We start from the raw sequence: 22538 nt of genomic DNA on the forward strand, positions 1-22538 counted from the left end.
GTCATCTAATTGGTTAAGAAAAGAACACTACTCGATTTATTCCTGATTAAACCCGATTTAGATTAGTGTATAAAGATATATGAATAAAGAGATGACTATCACAACTATAAGATACAAACAATTAGAAAAATACATTTATGTCCAGGGTAAAAAATTTCTGCAGTACAAAAGATTACGTTAAAACTACAATAGCTTTAGACTAGAAAAGGGTAGGTCAGTGAATCATGCATCAACTGGAAATTGTGGTTTAGAGAATCACCATGGACAAAACTAAATGTCAGTATTCCATTAAATTGTTCGTCATGACTTCTTTATTTCTCTATTCGTATCAAATATATTTCCTTTATGAATCGTAACCATGACATTTTTTAAATACAAGGTACATAGAATATATTCGAATAAGTGGGAAAAATCTACAAAATTGTGTTCCTTTGTTTGTTAGATTCATCTGATAAGTGAATTTCGTTATATATTACCACTAAATATGTACTAGGGAATGATGGTAAATCAGTTGATGAGGTTGTAAATCTTCATCGACTGAGATGGTTGAGCCACGTGTTACATATACCTGAACACCGATTACCACGACGCGCAATGCTGACTAGTGTTGGGGATGGTTGGAAGAAAGTTAGGGGCGGCCAAACTAAAATGTGGCATCAGTCCTTGAAGTGACTAACTTTAGTGTGAGCGATGTTGGTAGATGCATACTACTTGGTTGGGGTCCGCGCGACTATCATAACCAATGGTTGGAGACTGTGGATGATATGGCTGAGAATCGATCACAATGACGTGAGTGTATACACTCGGTTTTTCTTTAAACTATGGAGTTGAAATTGCTTCATACCTTTATTTCTACGAACTAATTCTTTCTTCCTGTATTATATGCTTATACACAATCTTTCTTTTATATATTACTATCATTTAAGTAACTACTATGAATTTGGTGTTCATTTTGTTGTGTTAATGAGGTGTTGCAACTTGGAATGATGCATATATGTGTCTGGTCCTACGCTGTAGCTGAATGAATGACAAATATGTATGAAATAATAATTTTTGAAACTCAGTTGTATCTAGAAGGTTAACAAAAGCCTAGAAAAATATTGGGAACGTCTTTGTCTACTTATTATTGATAGATTTGTAGAAAACTATTATCTTGGATGTTGAGGCCCACTTTGTCTAATGAGTTAAGTTAGTTGTGCAATAGGCAGACATGATTAGCTCGTTTATCATGTTATTTTTAATTGGTCCTTCGTTTGAGATTGTTGCAAGCGATAGTACCGAATGAATATCATCAAGTTTTTGTTTAACTTGAAGATAAGTGATTTAATGTTCCTACAACATATGATCGATTATTTGGCCGTATGGGTTATTGGATATCGTCAATATCTTTGTAAATGTACAATCTTAAAGATCATTAAACACCTGACATTTGACTGGAATCATCGTGTTTCACGGGTTCTAGAAATTTTAGTGATAACTAAGCCGTGCATTTTTTAAAAAGCTGATCTGTGAACTATGAGTTATTATTTGTTCGCTTTGTACAACCGTTTAGTCTTTTGATTACATTGAAGACTTGATAATTGGTAAGGCATATTGCATTACCCAAGAGTGCGGTGGTAATATAATTTTGATCAGTTTAATAAGTAAGTAATTGTATGTACTGTGACTGATTTGACAACGAGAAATAGTGTTTAACTCTGCTTGTTCAATAGCTCTCAGAGTATTTAAAAACTAGGAATATTTGAACAAACAATTTTATTGTCAAGCTCTACGATTATTATTAAACTTCAATACTACATAGATAACTATGCTAAATGTGTGGGAGAGTAATGCCAATAAATACGAGCTATTGAACAGTTTCAATAACATGCGTCCTGCTATTAGATTCACCTTTGAAGAGGAATAAAAGACAACAGTTTTCATGGTTGTTCTCTATTTATGAAGGATGGATAGATCTGTAGAAAAGAACTACTTAAGAGGAATAGGTAGATTAGTTAATAGATCCACTTTTATAGCTTTTTATCTCTTCAGTACAAATTAAACTTAGTTAAATATGTTTTGAGGATAGTGTCGATGAAGAAAGGGATAAATTAAAAAGTAAATAACGGTTGTCCAGATAATAATTCATTAAAATGTATGTGTCCAAATCGAAAAATGGGGTAAACGTTAACACTGTAAGAAAACCATGTTCTAAAACTTGATTTCAAAAGGGGTACTTACAAGATCGATTGGAAGAACGTTTAAATCGAGTAATTTGAGTGTTACCTAGATGTGTGTATACCGGTCTAACTACTATGGAGCTAGTAACATAATTCTTAAAAGGTCTCATCATTATGTGCTCGTGAAAATGTACTGGGATAGTTGAAAAAAGGAATGACGAAATTTATTAATAGGACTACTTTTTCTCACATGGTAGGTGGTGGACATCATATCAAAATAGAAGCCATAGATTTATATCAAGCTCCAAATAATTTTTCATAAGGGAGTAAAAGTACACCTTCTTTACATGGCTGAAGTCATAGAGATTAACTCCAGATAGTCTAACTTATGTATTTTAGAGAGATATATTCAACCTTTGTTTACCATGGCCGACGATTCGTTTATTTCTTCTACATGCCACGGCTATATACTTTTACCCCGTAGTTCCATTTTATGTTTATTGATACTCTATCCCATTCTTAATTTGCACATTCATGTTTCTCAATTTATTTGAGTCTTTTGTCATCATTATCATACTTACCCTGACAACATTCTTCGTATAATATTCTTAATATTACTATTATTAATTAACCCAATATAGCATTTCTACTATTACTCTTTTTATTCACATACTTTGTTTTATCATATTGATTGTACTTCTTTTTCAAGTGATCTTTCAACTTTGCAGATAATATTCGTCACAAATTGATCTCACTCGGAGGCATCATTAAGGACTAGGAAGCAATGGAAAGCTGTTAAATATTAGTCTGGAACTCCGAGGCGATGAGCGCTGACAATCCCAGTAAGGTTAAACGTTCACCAAGAGATCCAAAGCCCCTGAGTCCGATACCTTAGTAGTTTGTGAGTGTATAGTGATTAGGAGTTTTGTATTGGGATGAAACCGATATCTAGTGTTCCTTGGTTTACAGTGGTGCCTTAACTGATATCAATCTGTGATGAAAACAGACTACAAGTTAAATCAGTGTGTACGACCCCCTTCAACTAGATCTTTCAAGTTTATGTGTAGTATATATTTGACATGTCTAAGCCATAACCGATGTAAAAGCTTATTATTTTGATGTATAATATTATCTATCTCACATATGATTATTTTATTCTTGCCATTATGAAACTAAAATTATAGATTTATAGCTGGCCTAATTATTTGGATCTCATGTAAATTCTCATTTTTTAAAATGGAAGATGAAATGAAGTTGAGTTTTGTCTTTTGTAGTCAGAAGTAATAGGATTTCATTCATTTTGATAAACTTATCTAAGTAGATGAACCCAGCCATTAACTTTATAATGGTAAATATTAAGAAAAATGTAAAGTACACTATTTCATTCTCGATAAATCGATGCTTGATGTATTTTGTGTAAAGCATGTAGCTCTCTCTATCACACTCTTAAGATTTTAATGCTTTTATTTCTCATAACTTACTCTCTTTAAGTGCGATCCCGTCAAACTTTGTAATGCATCATTATTATTGTAGTGAACAAGAACACCAGTGGGGACAATCGAATGTAATTAACACACAACTACAGGACTTGTTAATAAAATCTAACAATCATAAAGTAAATACTTAATTTGCAAAATGTCCATCGATTGTCTCAAAATGACTCAGACTTGATTGTTCTTGCATTTTCATACAAATTGCATTCTGTTTCCATTCTTTACTGTTCGATCCTCTCGTCTGTGCTGCCAGACCTTCTGTTCACGAGTAACGTCACATACTACTTATGTCAATACAAGTAGCACACACCACATTATTATTATTATCTAATGTTGCAAATTATTAGTTCTAGTGTTAATCGAATCCATAAAATCTAGTTAATTATACATATGACCTCCCCAAAACATTGATAGGTATGGTTTTCCATTGATTGTTTTCAGTTAAAGGGAGATAATATGTAGTTAGAGTTCGAGTGTAGGACTGATTATATCATATTCATAGTTAATTCTAAACATTCATGATTTTTGAAGTTAAATATAATAAGTAATAAACACTGAATTAAGTAAGTTATCTTGTTAAAGGTTCTTGAAGCATAATCAATTAATGAAATGAAGCCGTATATAACTCTGGATAATCGAATTGACTAACGTCTGTAATGATGATAATGATGAACTGTTGCAATGATGAAAAATTTCATTCATTTCGCTGCTTTATTTGAATTTTCTACTCATGAACTACCAGAAAATTTAGCTGAAATGATTAACAATGAAATAATCAGTTGAAATAGTGAGAATATTTATTCCATTAGAAATTTTCTATAATTTTACATGATATGGAATCAATAGAGTAATTACAGATTATAGATCAAGATCAGGAAATTGTTTAATAACATGAGGTGAAGGTTATGTAAACTGAATTTGAAAAGGTTACCTTGGAAATCTTTATAAATTAGTGTATATACATATATATTATCTTAAGTAAAGAAGGCAACTTTTATGACTAGTGATCGATAGGGAGTTTATTTTTACAATTATAATATGTTTTAGGACAATCACTGTGAAGATATAAACTTTGCTGCATGTACCATGATTTTGGTAACCGATTACTATCACCAATCCTCAGAAAAAAAGTGTGAATAAAAGTTGGATACATAAACATATTTCTTGTATTCAATAATAGAGTTAGTTGATTAAGTATAATCCGATGTATTTTAGGTTATTGAACGAAAATTTGTCTTGTATACATAAAGGCAGTTTCATGATAGATGGTTCTTAATTGAACAAATATTACGATTTAGTTAGATGTTTCATACGACTTAAATAGACTTCAACAATACAGTTTCATAATCTAGAACAAGATTAAACGATGAACCTTTTGTTCATTTATCTAACTACTAAATATTAAAAGTAATGAGTTGATTTTAGTATAAAACATATTCAGTCTCAGTTAGGCCATTATACAGTGTTATTAAAAATATCTCCTGCTAATGAGTTAGTTATGTTTATTGGATAGTACTTGTTATGAGATAATACTATCAACTAGAATCGAATCGTTGACATAGTAATAAATGAAAGAGGTAAACAGTGTGTGAACACAACTCAAATACACTTCAACCAAACTTGTACTTAGTCTCAAATAATTCTCGACTCAGTTCTTTACTGTCGGAGAGACCAGAGAAATAAAAAGATGTATTTTTCTCATCAATCAACAATGATACAAAGAAAAGTATGCAAGTATTTATAGAAATTTTAGGATATACTTTTGAGAACCACCTTCTCAGGAAGCAAGTTTTAAGAAATCTAATTCAGTACTACCAGGGAATTCAAACTCATGATCATTAAAAAAAGATCCACTTTTTGACGAATTTAGATTGAATTTTAGGCAACTAATAATTTGACTTTACAGTTTACATAAAACCTCATCATTGATTTCGTATCAAGAGTTAATCTATTTCAGCCATAATATATACATCGATATCATCATAGACGAAGTTATATAACATTAGATATCACACATATTAGCATATAGTAAGTGTAGAAGTTGAGAATGAAATGTAACCAAACAAATGTCATACAGTAGTTTGTATTATAACAAATTATTAGGGTTGGACTATTTATTGATTGTTTTAGGTAAAATTCCGGTTGACATTAGTGAATAAGCTGATTTCGTCATATAGTTAAGTGGATTATACAAAGATTTTATTGCATGACTAGAATGCAAACTATAACATATAGTTTTGTTAATTATTTTGTTTATTTAAAGTGTATCTACGAGGATATGAAAGCTGAATTTATTGTATAAAGTACTATGTTAAAATTAATAATGATTTTAGAAGTGATGATTTGTTGTAAGAGTATACGACATGAACAATCAAATCATCAATCCATGCAATATATACTAATTATAAGCAAAGATGTATAGTGGTTAGCAATGGAATCCAGGATACGCGTTTCATCCTATTTGGAACTCGTCAGCTGAATGTACCTGCATCTCAGAGTTGACGTTCACACTGGGACTCGACCCCTGTAACGTTCACTTCAAACGCCATCATGTTATCTACTTAGCTACTGAGTCCTGATAGCTACTTGTTTGTGAAATGGGGTGAAGTTTAAATTCACTTGGTATGGTTTACTTGAATTTTCCCTTTGATGTCTAAGAATACAGATGATCAGTCTCATATTAGCACATGTGCATCCTATGCATATTGCCTCGATATATATATATATATATATATATATATATATATATATATATATATATATATACTAATGACAATCAAATATTCACTTACCTCTTTTTGAATACATAATGTAACAATACGTGACATGGTTACAAGGAAGATTTGACACGAATACCATAGTTTTACTAATCACTTCACCATCTTACATAGGTAAAACAAATTGATTGTTATAAAGTGTACGTGTATTTCTGGAATTCTCTAATAGAACTTCTTTCTGATATAAATATTATTGTAATGAATGAGAACACAAGTGGGGACAATCGAATGTGTTTGAACACGAAATTACAGAAAATCTTAGTAAAATCTAAGAACTATGGAGTAAATACTCAATTTGAAATATGTCGATCCATTGTCTCAAATTCGACTGTTCCTTTTGCAAATATCAGTCAATCATCTCACACTTCACTGTTCCTCCATTTTCATACCAAGTGCTTTCTGTTCTCGTTCTCTTTCCTTCTCGATCTTCTTGATCTTCTGCTATCAGACATTCTATTCCTGACTAGCGTAATATACTACTTATGTCAGTATAAGTAGCACATAGCAATTTCTAACTTATTCTATAACATTTATAAAGTCAATATGCTTGAAGATTAAAGAATCCACATTGAACAATATGAGAACCAAATGAATAAACATTAAATGGAATCATATTTTATAAATTAAAAAACAAACAAACAATCCATTAACTTATTTTGTTCAACAATAATTTATCATTTTTAGAATGAAAAATGAAATCCCATAGAGCAAAGTAATTGTGCTTTCGTTGGAAACCAAAAAAAAGAGGGGAAGGAAATAATGGAATTCCAATCCAAAAATGTCATATACACTTACAATGGTAAATAAGGTTACCCTTGTTTTTTATAATTTCGAATATAAATTGTGAATGTTGTAAAATGTCACCTCAAAAAAGAAAAAGAAAAAGAAAAACGATTACACGTAGAATATGATAAACATTTAGCAAGAAACTGCGAATTGAAACCGTGGATCCAATTTTAAACGAATTTTACATTGGTACCTAGTTTGAATTGAGTTTTATGATTGTTCAAGTGTAATCGGTATACAATTGACCGATTACATTTATGATATGAGTTTTAAAAAAAAAGTAATATATAGATTTATACAAGTTGAAGATTGTCATTGTAAATGCTTAGAATAAAGGCATTTGAATGGAGATAAGATAATTATAAGTTTTAAGCTTTCTACAATAAACATTAACTGAACTAGTTCCAGGAAATCTAAGTGTAATAATGTTTGATGATATTTTGGATATCATATTTGTGATTATTATATTATATGTAATTTATTATATCATATTTGTGGAGTTCTAGTGAGAAGCGGTGACCAGTGGAGCAAATCTATTTTAGGTAGAAACAGGTATCTATCTACTACAGTACAATGGAAGATGGTCGTGCAATTTCGTGGTTTGGTTGAAGTTAGACAATAATACCACTGGATACCACTTCCATGGTTTGGAGGTTAAGCGTTCGCGCGTGAGACTGAGACCCTGAGTTCAAATCTAGCGAGGTGGTATCGTCGATGCGCACTGCTGAGGAGTCCTACAATAGGATGAAACGGTCGTTTAGTGCTTCCAATTTTTCAATGGTGGTCTAACATCAATCGCTTCATGATTTTAGTCGAAAATTATATACAAGAATTTTCATCTAAATTTAAATGAATCGTTTCATAGTAATTGAGCGTTGAGTTAGTGTAAGACAATTGGCAGGAAAATATATATTTGGAAAATCTCAACGATTGACTTTTAAGTAAATTCAACATCTCTCCCGGTAATCTGGTTTAACCTTTTTCTATGAAATATAATCAAACATCAAAATTATAGGAAATAAATAGGCACATGATTGTCCAGTGCACTGTATACTAAACGGTTATCTAATCATGTTAACAATGTTGAAAGTAAGTATTTGAGACATTTGGTGTATAATAATAAAGTGTGTGAAGATTATAGATTGTGTGCATTTGTAATTGAATCTGAAGTATGAGAAGAAATTTCATTGGTTGTTTATCACCTCGGATTGGAGAAGTTTTGAAGATAAAAGAGAATTCTTATAGATGATATGTGTCAAAGATGTCACAGGATGCATCAAATAAAGATAAATAAACAAAATAAAAATGAATGTTTGTATTATTGTACTGTTCAAGTTAATCGTTTATATTTAGTGGCCAAGAATTTGATAAAGGAGTTCAAGAACTCATCTATCGGACAATTGATGTAGATGAATTTAGTTATGTGTACTTTGATGATGAATAATTATTCTAGAAAGTTTATAAAAAGAATAATTAAAAAAACAGACCAAAACGATAAGGGAAAATACCGTAAGAATCGGTTAACATGCTAGTGATTTTACATTGTAAAGAAACTTCAGAAGAGATCAGAAGGATCCTAAATGTTAAAAATTTAAGGATGTTCTTACGAACAAACAATATCTTAAGATCTTAGCTAGTAAGAAGCAAACATCTAATACAAACGAAGGAACGACAGAATGGTGTATATTAGGTCAAATGTAGTCATTGTAGTGCTATATATGTAGATGGAACATTACGACAACTGAATGTGAGGGCGAGGGAACACAAACTATGTTTAAAGCGTATTCCCAAATCCTCAGATCATCTAGAAAACTATTCAGCGATAGTATTACACTCAACAGAGTCGGGTTATGCAAATAATTTCAATGGCGCAAAAGTCCTACAAAATGGTTTTAGTTCTTACAAGGAGAGACTAACAGCTGAAGCCTTAAACATATTGGTGAACCTGAACTCCTTATCTCATTAAATCAGTTGGTTTATCTGAATATATGATGAACGATTAACTTGAACAGTACAATAATACAAACATTCATTCATTCATTTTTATTTTGTTTATTTACCTTCATTTGATGCATCCTGTGACGTGTTTGACACATATCATCTATAAGAATTCTCTTTTATCTTCAAAACTTCTCCAATCCGAGGTGATAAACAACCAATGAAATTTCTTCTCATACTTCAGATTCAATTACAAATGCACACAATCTATAATCTTCACACGCATACATCAGATGTGTATGAGACATATGATGTGTCAGAACGTTAAACTTTAATTTTCACGTCTTCTGAGAATTACGATTAGACGTATTCATCCAGTTTGTTAATGATCGAGGATATTCTTTCTATGCAAAGCTTGTAACCTGTGTTCATCAGACACAACCCAATGTAACTATGTTTAGTGTTGTAAATTTTGAAAAGAGGAATCTTTTAAATATGTTGAACAAAGCATATAGACACTAACTTACTGAATTACTTACTTACTTACTTAGGCCGCCGACCAGTATTCTCCAACCCACTGTGTCCTTGTTATCCTGGCAGCGACACCAACTCCGCCCGGAGACCCTCCGGAGGCTACTGCCGGTCCCAAGCTCGAATAAAGGAGAAGGGTTGAGCATGGGGTTAGCGACCTCATCCCGTAGAAAACTAACTCGCTAAGAAACGCTAACCAGAAAAAAACCATTCAAACCATATAGACACTAGTCACTCCTTTATTCCTATGTACCTGCTTTAGTATATACCTATAAATAAGTTCATTTCGTCAAAGTTGATAAACAACGGATGCACTCATAGTTTTGTTCTATTTCCTACTTCACGTCAATAAATTCAGATTATATATTATACTACTTACTTATTATATAGTACGATCATATTTTATCATCGCAGTTTTCAGCTTCAACCCCCTATCGATACGGAAATTAATTGGTCAGATGTGACTACTGTTTGATCATTTTATACTGCTCTTCAGTTACTGATAGAAACTGTTGAGGACGATAGATCCCTAAAACTCATATTTTGTAATTTTATCTTATCGATTAACTTATCGATCAAATGTTTAAATATTTGAATGGCTGTCGATTGATGAACTTATTGATTAATGTTTAAAAACATTTTACCATGACAATATCGATTATAAATATTTGTATAAATAAGCTTGACTTGTGTGTCTGATTGACCTGACCTGACCTGGTATCTGCTGGTTGCCTGTAGAATACACTTCTACGTCTTACCAAGACTTCTTGATCGGGTTAGCTGAGTTGGGGACAACGGACTAGAATAGCCTGTGGAATTTCTGAATACTGATCTTTTGTTCCGTTCCGAATAAGCCGAGTCAGTAGTATCATTCAAGCTTAACGAACCTAACAGAAACATAATAATTTAAAATGTCAACTTTGTGAAAAAATTTTTTTCATGATGGCAATAAAACTAACCTGGATGTATGCAGTTGGAATACTGATGTATATGTCAGATAAAATTACCACGTTTTGTTTGGTGACCCAAACCGATGGATCTATCGAGGTTCTAAAATCCGACTGTCACTGGTGAACCAGGGGCCATGAGTGATGTTCTATGCATGTAAAATTATTGATAGACTATAAAAACAAGTCTTTCTTTTCAGAACCTAGGAATTTGATTTATTACTTTCCTGGGGAATTATTTAGCTAATTCATCACACTGATTGTACTCGAATATGTATCCTTTGGCCTACCAACAATTTCGCACGGAATCTAGAAGTTTGATTTAAAGGCTGCTTGACTGCTATTTCTAGAGAAAATGGTTTGTAAAACCCATTGACAAAAGTGGATTTTCAACTCCATAAACGACAACAAGACATACGTGATTTCTTGGGGAAACTGATGATCTCAGGGTTCACTCTGGTCACCTAGTCTATAACATTACAACTGGGGTATTCATGCTATGGATGATTTTCTGTAGAAAGCAGACGTTTGCGTTGACCGATTACTGATTAGAAAATAATCTCATTCTTGTCTAGTCTTTTAGTGATGATCAAGTTCTATTGATCTTGTTGCAATGTGGCTACTAGTTTTAACTACGCAACGGTGACTGCATTATGTTTAAGTATTGGGTGCTTGGATATAGAAATAGACATGAGAAAAATGAACAAGAATTGGATGGAACTGAAAAAGAAGGCCCAGGACAGAGTGGGTTGGAGAATGCTGATCGGCGGCCTATGCTCCATTAGGAGTAACAGGCGTAAGTAAGTAAGTAAGCTTGGATATAGTTCGCACCCTACAGGAAGAGTCAGTTTTTCCGAGATCACAGGCATACCTTGTTGATGAGTACCAAATAGTACAAAACCTAGGTCTAAGAATCTCTTGTAAACTAACTCCTAACACATAACATCTCAACACAGTGCAAGTAATGTCGAATAATTTAAAACAGTTGCCACATAGCAACTACATTGATAGAATTTTGATCATAACTAAAAGACCATAAAAATGTAACATTAAACACTATCAAGTGATCAGTCATCTATAACCATCTCTGACTGTTTTGAAAGTAAAATTTTGACTTCTGTCACGTTTTTATTGCTTTAAAACATTTCTACGTCATTGAATAAGAAACCTGGATGAATTTTCTTAGGATGTTTTGCATGTGGAAAGTTTATCAGTCACTATCCATATATTTGGCTTCAATAAATTATTCTCAAACACTGAGTGTTTCTACTAAATTTGGAGCTTGACAAACCATGTAATCAAGAAGACATCTCCCATCTTATTTGAAATTCATTAACTGTACGCGAATGATATTCGTACAAAAACTCCAAATTCAGTGTCTTACATTTCAGACGCCTAGCATGTTCCCCACTGAGCTAATAAATCACGATAGCCATTGCCTTGTACAACAGGTACGGATTTTATTTTTATGGGCTTGTAGTTGACTGCTATTGATGTCAAAATAAACTAATCATTTGTAACAAGCACAAAAACGATCACGGGAATATAGATATTCTAAGCGGAGATGGATAGTGGTTAACAGTGGAAACCAGGACGTGTAACTCGTCCTATTTGGGACTCGTCAACTGGATGTACCTGCATCTCAGAGTTGATGTTTACACTGGGACTCGAACTCCGTACCGTTCGCTTCAAACGCCATCATTTTATCCACTTACCTACTGAGTCCTATTAGCCACCTGCTTGTGCAATGAGGTGAAGTTTAAATTCACTTGGTGTTGTTCTACTTGTATCTTCCCATTGTTATTTAAGACTGGAATTGATCAGTCTGCAGTTGATGAGTCCTAAATAGGACGAAACGCGCATCCCGGATTCCACTGCTAGTCACTATCCATCTTTGCTTAAAAAGCTTGTGACTTAAGGCAATATCGAGGCAATCCGCATAGGATGCATATATGCCAACATGAGACTGATCAATTGCAGTCTTAAATAACAATGGGAAGATACAAGGAAACAACACTAAGTGAATTCTCTTTATGAATATGGTTTACCTCTTTAAACAGCTTATTCCGATAGCATCATTATGTTACAAATATTTTTCATGATATAAGTACCCTGAAAACATAGTAAATATTTTTTCAACTTTGCATTCTCTATTTTTGTTGTTGTGAAGTAAATGAAACAATGATGTAATCAGTAAAGATCAGGGAAATTCTCATTTTTACTTGGTTAACTATTAACATCGTTGGATGCCGGATCAATGATCTATAGTTTAATCGTTCACGTGCGAGATCAAGGGTCCTGGGTTCGGATTTCAAATGCAGATGTGCACTTCTGAGGAGTCAAATACTAGAACGAAATGGCCCTCTAGTGCTCCCAGGTTTCCAATGATGGCCTATCATAAATCAGTTCATGATTTTAATGATATTCAACAATCTCCACAACCCCGAAACTGAATATGATAAGTCTTGTCGATTGAACGCTATATTTATTTCCTAAGCTATTCCGATGGCCCACACGCTAGAACCACATAGCGACTTGAACACCGGAGAGAAGACGCAAGTGTGAAAGGAAATACTTTATCCCCAGGTCCATCATGGACAGAAAATCATAGGTATTTATAGATGTTGGCGTCTATTAAATCAACATCATATTTCAGCCAATCCGTTAACGACATATTATGCTACCGACCAATAGTAGCACACCACGTTGGAATTCTCGAATGTTCCATCATACTCTGATTGGCTAGGACTCTTCGGCTCCTTTTGGGCCTCTGGAGGCTCCATTGAAGTTCTCCGGAAGCCGACTCAACAGAATATCACTTATTTTTGTTGTCTATTTTGATCACTTCTCAAAACATAGTTTCATATAGGTAAGTATTCGTTTTTATCTAATATTTTATAATGAAACGATAACTAAATGAGGGATATTTCCTCAAAATTATGATAATTACACTGTGTCATAAATTCAACCATTATGAACATACGATATTCCATTAAGGACTTTCTAGATATTTCCTCTTAAAGATTGCCTAACTCTATTTGTTTTCAGATTTCTCTCAAAAAAAGAACGATATTCACAACGACATATCATAGAGACATTAAATCTGTACATTGCTCTCATTTAAACTAAATTATTATGATGTGATTTCAATTTCGCATATGATTCAAATAATTTGTGTTGTCTTTATTTCAATAGTTGAGATCATGAGTCAGTTGAAGCCAGATTACCATGGAAAACTCGGAAACACTGGATGGCCGTTTTACCCCATTAGCCGACTCCTTATTAGTGAGCATCCACGATCTCGCCTCCCACAAGATTCGAACACAGGACCTATCAGTCTCGCGTGCGAACCCTTAACCACTAGACCACTGTAACAGCCAGCATTCAACGATGTTAATATTTAACTTCAACCAATTCAAAAAGTTGCGCCACAATCTACTGTTATCATCAGTGAGTTATTATCTCACAACAGACCCAATTGAACCCCACTGGTCACTGCTTCTCACTAGAACTTCAAGAAATACCTCTTGAAGTCAGTCACTAGTAAGTATATGTTGAATAATATTTATTAATGAATTTAATTTATTTACTATGATCAAAGGGTACTTGATGTTGTAAATAATGAAAATTACAAGTAAACAAGTTGTGGTAACATTAGTTAGCTAAAATGTTTGATACATAGGCTATAAAATTTTAACATATATGTAACAACAATTCAATAGAATGTATTCTGCTAATATTCACTTAACCAAATGTAATATTTCTATCTAGACAACAAAACAGATGGGTTGTTTTTTATTATTGTTCTATAAACTCTTTATTGTTTATATTACAAATAAATGTGATAGGATTCAACTCAGTAAATATTTAATAATAATAAGGTAGCTTGAATAGCAATTAGAGCATATGAACATTTCGGTGACCACGTGTTTTCATCTCATTTATTTCATTAAGTCATATATCTTTTTAATGTTTGAATTCATAAGTTGATTTAAGCTAGACCATCGTTGGAAACCTAGAAGCACTGGATGGCCGTTTCGTCCACATATGAGACTCCTAAGCAATGAGTATCCACGATCCTGCACGTGGGATTCGAACTCAGAATCTTCGGTCTCGCGCTCGAACGCTTAATCTCTAGACCACTGAGTCGGCATCCAGTGATGTTAATGTAGTAACTTCAGCCAATTCACAACATTGAACGACCGTTCACCATTGTCTTCAGTGAGTAACTGCCTCACAAATGACATGGTTTGACTTCACTAGTCACATCTATTCACTAGAACTCTAAGAAACACATCTTGAAGCTAATGAGTATTGAGACGTTTTTAACAGTCCGTTAATTGGCTGTCAATAGTGCATTGTTGTAATTTGATTAGTTAAAGTCAGTTTAGCTCAAACTGATATGAATGGATGTGGAAATTTACATTTGAATTTTATTTAAATAAAAAACATTCTGTCAGACTGTTCCATCCACATTTAGTATGAAGTTGTAAATTCTAGAATAAAAAAGACGTATCAATCGTATTCGACTGCTATACTATACACTTGATTGTAAATAGAGATTGAGATAAAATGTGAAATCACATTTCTTTCCTATGATGTAGAAATGGAGTTGAATTTTCCTTAGTTATGTAGATTGAAGTGATGTTTGAATACGTATATGTTGTATACTGATTCATTTATACAAACAATCAGATGGACGAAGCGAAGAAAAATGACGCGCAGTGGAGAAGGCGTGTGAGCTAACTTGATTTAATCAAGCTTTACACGATATTAATAGCCGAACAAAAATAAGCTACATACAGTAATGAGCAGGATAAGATGTACACACACATATGCTCATTCAAAACAATCAAGGTTGATAAGTGAATAAATTAACAAGATCAACATATGACACAAGAAGAATGGTTAAAGTGGCCTGTCCGAAAGCTGGGATAAGTTATATGGGCTTAACATGGTAGCCGACACTACAAGATGTTTAGTTTCTTAAATCTCGGATTCACAACTTTAAAAACGTGAAATTTCAAATTTTTATTTACATTCAATTGAGTTTAAAACAAATTACGTTATAAACAGAATATGTTTTTATATTTTTCAAGAGAAAATATACTTGAGCATTGATGTTTGTGTAAAATATTGTTTACTTAGTATAGACTAATTCGGTTTATATGAATCAAACATGAATTTTCTAGTTTATGCCTAAACTGTTCATTTAAAGTTGCCTCCCCCTTCCAGCCAAACAAGTTGGTGAAGCCTAGTAGGTTCTTCTGGAGAGAAACAGGCCACATCGAAGCACGGCACAACTACTGGGACTAGAATAGCTGTTTTTGCAACCAGTTGGAGTTTGCCCTGTAAGGAGCAACCCCGTACATTACATGCACCACTTTTGTCAATTTTTTAAAATCGTTTTTCCATCCAGGAGTAATTGTGCTGTGTTTCTTTGTGGAGTTCGTAATCGGTTTGAGGGTATCGGTAGAGTGGGTGATTAGCTCGACCTCTACCACCCGGGTTACCGCTCACGTTAGTTCATGGATCATCCGTCCCACTATCCAAGAGGCACGACGCGGACGTGTGAGTCGGATGTTCATTTAAAGTAAGGGAATATAATTTTAATCAGAGGGGTTTTTGTGGAGAGTGTAGTAATTTAATGATTGAATTCATAAGTCAATTGAAGCTAGACCACCATGGGAATCCTGGGTTCGAATCTCGCGGGGCGGGATCGTGGATGCGCACTGCTAAGGAGTCGCATACTAGAATGAAACGGCCATCTACTGCTTTTAGGATTTCCATGGTGGTCTTGCTTCAGTTGACTCACGAATTCAATCATTAAAGAATATAATTTACTAACCAGGATATATTTTTGAACTGTGGAAGAATATGGGTTAATAAATTTAGTGTGATGTTTAATTAAACAAGTTATTTCATCGGATTGTTTTGTTGACACCTCTATATTTTACTGGTATTGTGATGTATGCTATTCATGTCGACAGACATAACTATAGTGCATAACAACAATCAAAGGTGAAATGCCTGGAAGCAGAAGGTTAAGAAGATAGAATCGAAGAGAACGGTAATAGAGAGTAATTGTAATAGCAATGATGAGTGAGATAATTGATGGAGGATTTGCAAATGAAGTATTTAATGTATGGTTTTCACAATTTATGAAGGGACTCTGTAATTTTATGTTCAATAATTAATTGGTTGTCCTTTCCTGTGTGTTTGTTCAATCCAGTATCAGAAATTCATCTTCATAAAGTATTACTTTTTAATACAGACAACTAAAATTTTTTGAAATGATGAACGTTTTCTCAACGCATCCTAGAACATTAATTAGCTTGATTTTAAAAAGAGAGTGATAAGCAGTTTACAGTTCAATACAGGAACATCTCATTCATTCTGTTTATGTTGGCAGATCAGAATTATCATTGAAAATAATCCACTTACATAAACAGTTTGAAGCCCAAAGAGCATGAATCAAAATATAAACACTACAGTGGCAGTTTGAAGTCTGAGTATAACAGTAGGTATAACCTATCATTCTGCTATGAAACTGACATATCTTCTGATCAAAAAATAGTGATTACAACTACTTGACAGTTTTTCAGAATTATTATACAGTTGTAATTATCACCTCCACATTTTTTATTTCTTCTTCCAACCTGTCAAGTTATCAACAATCTCTAATATTTCTGATTTGTAAATTACTTTTATCATACTGCCTTATCACAATATGTAGACTGTTACACACATAATCTTCTAGTGATATTTGCAATCTTGAAATATTGTGATTTAGTTTTTTTTTTTTTTAAAGACATATATATTTCAATAGTTGAGATCATGAGTCAATTGAAGCTAAACCACCGTGGAAAACCTGGAAGCATTGGGCATCCGTTTCGTCATATTGTGGGACTCCTCAGCAGTACTCATCCACTACCGCTATAAAAACGATTGCACACACACTGATCGTCGAACAGTCAGTTGAGTGGAACTCGTCACTGTACATTAACTTCATTGATTATGAAAAGGCATTTGACGGTGTAGATAGACGTTATGGAAACTTCTTCGACACTATGGAGTTCCTGAGAAGATTGTAAACATTATCTGGAACTCATACGACGGACTACAATGCAAGTTCATGCATGGGGGACAGCTGACAGACGCATTGCAAGTAAGGACCGGATTCAGACAAGGCTGTCTGCTCTTTCTCTTCCTCTTTCTTCTGGTGGTCGACTGGATTATGAAGGCCTCGATATCTGAGGGGAAACACGGGATACAGTGGACAGCTTGGAACCAACTAAACGATTTGGACTTCACAGATGACCTAGCCCTCCTATCGCATACACATGAACAAATGAAGATAAAGGCAGCCAGTGTAGCAGCAGTCTCTGCATCAGTAGGCCTCTTAACCAATTTGATTTTTTTTGAAGATTTTACTTATTTACTAATAACTGAAACCTCAGTTATATTTCTTACGTTAAATATCAGTTAGCATAAAAACGTTTTCTGAAAGTAAGATTTCAGTATAGAATATCTAGTGAGTAAAAATCTTACAAAGAAATATTAAGATCATACTGGTAAACGTCAATCTGAATTGTTCTTGACAAGATAGTTGATAAATGGATTGATTCGGATCATTTGAATATATACATTAACAATGGATCATTGCTGAGATGATGGAGAAGATTTGTAGCTCAGGTGGATGATTTTGATGGAGTTTTGTTCTCTGAGCTGAATGATTTGGTCGTGAGCTTTCATCATTCTTGTGCTGATGATGTCGTTCAGAAGAACGATGAAAGCTCCACGAACAAACCATTCAGCTCAGAGAACAAAACTCCATCAAAATGGATCATTACTCATGAGCATCAGACTTCATAAAGATAAATAAATATTTAGTTCAGTTTATAATGAATCAATTTTATTTCTAGATGTCTACATATACAATACAAATCTTGATTACGTGATTTTTTAAAGAGTATAACAATTAAAAGTTTTTACTTGTGGGGAGTGGGGTGGAGGCGATTTGTTAAACATGATTCGAATTATCAATAATATCAACATACTTATATTCAAATAAAACAATTACTACATTTAAAAGGTAATATGTTTGTGTTATAGCCCAAAGCCGCCAATCAGAAGCAGCGAATTATCGATCGGACCAAGGACGCGTAAAACATGTGCGAGCAGCCTAGATTTCTGATTGGTCCTGCTTTCCGCCTAGCCCAGCCACTTTATTCCAGAACACCAGTCTCAGCCTCTGTGATATGAGTCACTATATTTCAAACATACTGAGTTTATATACCAATCGAACAGACCACATCGTACCATAAAATAGAAAATAACATTTGTACAAAATTTGACCAAATGTGGCTGTGAATGTGTGAGGCAGTGACTAATAGACAGGGCATAATTCAAGAATGGTTAGACGTATAATAATGGTTCACAGGATAAAATCAAGTTTATAATAATAATAATATGAATATGAATAGTTTAGTTATTTAACAATTATACGATAAAAATATACGCATAGTATTGACCCATAAATGGATCGCGTAAGTTACCATTCATTATGTTTATCGGGACCTAAAAGTTTGTGAACTTTTTTATTACCATATCATAAACTATAGATTGGTAAGAATTCTTTTTCGAAGCTAATTTACCTTTATGATACTGATATAGTAGAATCTTTGAGAGTTAGATTGAAAAAGTATAATTAAATTTGTTGTTTATAGATACTTGTCCAATATTTAGATATCTAATTTAATATTAAACGACAGTTTATCAAACTTCATTATGTCAAAAAATTAGATCTAGATAACTAAAGTTTTGTTATTCCAATAGGTATATTAGGTTTTTAAATGTTTTAGCATAAGTATATTGATATAAACAATATTGATGTAAATAAAATGCTTTCCTATAAACAAAAATGAATAGTGGTTAGCAGTGGAATCCAGGATACGCGTAGCTCGTCCTATTTGGGACTCGTCAACTGGATGTACCTGCATCTCAGAGTTGATGTTCACACTGGGACTTGAACCCAGTACCGTTCGCTTCAAACGCCATTACGTTATCCCCTTAGGTATTGATTCTTGACAGCCACCTACTGACGAGTCCTAAATAGGACGAAACACGCGTACTGGATTCCACTGATAGCCAACACCCATATTTGCTTATAAAGCTTATGACTTAAGGCAATATCAGAGCAATCCGCATAGGATGCATATATTCTAACATGAGACTGATGAATTGCAGTCCTAAATAACAATGGGAAGATACAAGGAAACAACACAAAGTGAATTTAAAATAATTCTTTGTTTTGAGATAATGTTACGACATTATCTACGGATTTATGAGCAAAATAAGTTGATTTTAAACTCAGAAGTGTGTGTGACGTGTATGGTTAAATGTACGTACCTTGTGTTTATGCATCATTTTAATTCCCATGGGGAACATTTAATTTAGATGGATGGGATTTGAGAATGAGCCAATAAAATGAATATAAGTGGTAGTCTGATATTAGTGTTATATCAGGACGAAACGGCCGTTCAGTGCTTCCGGGTTTTCAGTGGTAGTCTTACATCAATCAATTCATGATCTCAATCAAAAACTTAACAATTTTCACAACCCCATAAGTACTATGTACTCATTATTGACTAGCTTCGTGAGGGAATTCTCGGAATTCTAGTGGGAAGCTGTAACCAGTGGGGCTAATCTATGTCAGGTAGAGACAGAAATCTACCTCAGACAATGAAAGATGGTCACGCAATTTCGTGGTTTGTTTGAAGTTTATGGGTTGAGCGTTCGCGCACGAAACCGATAGATCCTAGGTTCGAATCCCACGAGCGGGATCGTGGGTGCGCACTGCCGAGGATTCCTATACTAGGATGAAACTGCCGTCCAGTGCTTCCAGGTTTTCCATAATGGTCTAGCTTTAATTAACTCATGAATTCAATCATTAAATGTTCCATGTTGTATTGACTTTGTGAAATTCTCTTTCTGATTATTTTATAATCAATTAGATTGACATTATTTTGATTTTCACATCAAAATGAACCCTGAATATTACAGGTTAAATGACCATATGTTTACACATGTTTTATCACTTTTTTGTCAGTCATTAATGTTTATAAGTTAGATAGGAATATCTTGATGCTATTGCGAAACATCAATTTGTTTCATTCAGCTCATAAATCATGTATACTTCAATAAATCATATATTTTAAAGTTTACTAAGGTTGTAGGCTGTTATTCATTTTAAATAAATGTAAACAAACTGGGTGGGTGAATAGGTAAGACTATAATTTATAGACGACCTTCGAGCGACGCTACAGTGATCTTGAGGGTGTCCACCTAATAACTAGGACCAAATGAGGGTTATAAACTTGTGTGAGGAATTAGAATTATGATTTACTTTCTTCAGTGTATGTGTATGTAGTACTTGTATGTACTGTACTTGGATAAAATGTGACATTTTAAAATATCTGCGTAATATTGATAGATGGATGGTTACTAGCAGTAGAATCCAGGACGCACGTTTCATCCTATTTAAAACTTGTTAGCTAGATGTACTTGCATCCCAAAGTTGATTTCCACTATGGGATTCGGATCCTACACCATTTGCTTCAAAGAGCTTTGGAAAGTGATAGCTTGTGTGGCCCATATAACCCGCCCCACAAGAGCAAATAAATTTATAGAAGCATGTCTTAAATTATTTTCCACCTCTTGTTCTTCTCTAACCCCCAAGATAATTATGAAACCCTGTTTAATATTAAAAATCTTTTATAACTTTCTATAGTTCTATATATTTACCAAACAACTGAGAATACAAATGTGCAGCTTAAGTAAATGATTTCGTCGAAAAGAAGATTTTATTCGCTGAATTTTTCTTTCTATTCAATAAATATAACATTTTCACTTGTGCTTTCTATTCGTTTCCCAATACGAAAGAAACGTCATCCTGCTAAATGTTTCGCTATTTATGACAGATATTTAAGCAATCATATCACACTGGATAAGTAAACATTATTGTAAACGATTGGTAACAATTAAGAAGCTTTCATAATCATACTGTTTAGGATTTAAGGAAGTACACACTAAAGAGTTCTAAACAGCTACAAGAAATGTAGTGTCAATTTTTTGAGTTTTATTTTCGATCAGCTCTGAGATTAAATGGATAAGTAATAAAGCTGATTTGACTGTAATAATATGTGTTTAAGTAGAGCAATCTTAATTAATATTTCCTATGCAACTGTAGTGAATAAAAACACAAGTATGGACAATCGAATGAATTCGAACACAAAATTACACAACATCTTAGTAAAATCTAAGAACCATACAGTGAATACTTCATTTGCAAAATGTTCATTAATTGTCTCAGACTTCATTGTTCCTGCATTTCCATACCAATTGCTTTCTGTTCCCGTTCTTTCCTCCTCGATCTTCTTGACCTTCTGCTGCCAGACATTCTGCTCCTGTCCAGCGTCATATACCACTTATGTCGATATAAGTAGCACACACCACACAACAAATTTACTGTTTATTCAATGTAGGGATATTTTTAATCATTCATTTGTGTGTGGATGTGCTTATGTAAATAAAGTCAGGATCAAATGTAGTTGACTATGATAAGCTTATTATTTATTTTGTTGCTTCCAAATATTTTTCTTGTACAGTTTGTGGAAAAACACTAATTATTTATCCATTCAGATACAACAATTGATGGCGTCTATAAACATAAAATCCATCTATATCTTAACTTTAAGAATGAAATATTATTGTGTTTGAATCTAATGAAAGGTTCTTATATCACCACCCGTCGCTACTACCGATTGAATGGTTTAATAAGGTCATTGGATTGTTGTCGTTTTAGTGGCTTTTCTGCTCGACTGATGCTGAGAAGATGACCTCATT

The 22538-nt window shown here is 33.5% G+C and overlaps 1 protein-coding gene across 1 annotated transcript in view; it reads left to right on the forward strand.

Moving 5' to 3' along the window:
• The window catches only part of TM9SF3_13 (Transmembrane 9 super member 3), a 28507-nt gene extending 18348 nt beyond the window's left edge, over positions 1 to 10159 (forward strand). Inside the window, exons 7-8 of the mRNA XM_051217551.1 lie at positions 4700 to 4782; positions 10075 to 10159. The gene's annotated coding sequence lies outside the window, so the exon portion shown is untranslated. The remainder of the gene's footprint in view (positions 1 to 4699; positions 4783 to 10074) is intronic.
• Positions 10160 to 22538: the final 12379 nt, after the last annotated feature.

Source organism: Schistosoma haematobium, chromosome 5, assembly GCF_000699445.3.
Source record: "Schistosoma haematobium chromosome 5, whole genome shotgun sequence".
In the NCBI taxonomy this organism is placed as follows: domain Eukaryota; kingdom Metazoa; phylum Platyhelminthes; class Trematoda; order Strigeidida; family Schistosomatidae; genus Schistosoma; species Schistosoma haematobium.